Genomic DNA, 926 nt, shown 5'->3' with positions numbered 1-926 from the left:
GCAACTCCTTTTTAAAGTGGGCACAGGAATATGCAGAGTCATTGCAACAAACCTCTTGTTGGATATGTGGTTTACTCCCCTTGTCAAGTACATCGGGACTTCCTTGGTGAGTGTCCCCACTTCAAGGAGATGACTGGTACAAACTACAAGACTATATTGAGGAGATACGAAGGAGTTCAAAAGTTTATCGTTTAGCGCAGCATTATAAAGTAACTAAATGGCCTATATATCGCACTCTTGGTGATCCCGGACATAATCAAATATTTTCGCTCAAGGCCACTGAAGACTCTTTACAATCATTAATGAGGCCATTATTACAAGATAAGATGCCTATCCTGAGGACCAATGACCATAGATATATCAGGATGGCTATTATCAAATATGGGATGATTATCTATGGTTAACCCCCGCCATAGGACACCTCAGCAGAAAAGCTCCTTTATGTTGGGAACAAAAGAATCACTCATTTTCTCATTGGCCTAACTCCACTAAATACTTGGGATGGACTTCCCCTGACCAGTGTATACACACAATAACCTTACAGCCTGGAGATTGGTTTGCATCGGACTGTTGTGATCATCTTGAGCTTAGACGGAAGGCTCCCAATGGCACTCATTGGTCTTGTGGAACCAATTTGTGGCCCTGGTTACCCCCTGGATGGATGGGGAGATGCTCATTAGGATTTGCCTGGTTACAAGGCAGGAGTGTCAGAAATATTGACAAACCTGCAAATTTTCTCCACCTACAACATCGATGGTCCAGAAGCGTGTTTCACTGGTATGATCACTTGGCCTCTATCTTTATCCCTTCTCTAGGGCTAGAAGAGGTCATGAAACACATTGAGGCCTTAACCAGCTAGACTCAGCAGGCCTTAAATGATACTGCAACTGGTCTTTCTCTTTTAAACAAAGAAGTAAAATTAATGA

This window comes from Octodon degus, unplaced genomic scaffold (assembly GCF_000260255.1).
Source record: "Octodon degus isolate 3935 unplaced genomic scaffold, OctDeg1.0 scaffold00056, whole genome shotgun sequence".
Taxonomy (NCBI): domain Eukaryota; kingdom Metazoa; phylum Chordata; class Mammalia; order Rodentia; family Octodontidae; genus Octodon; species Octodon degus.
Note: the sequence above shows the minus strand (reverse complement) of the source record.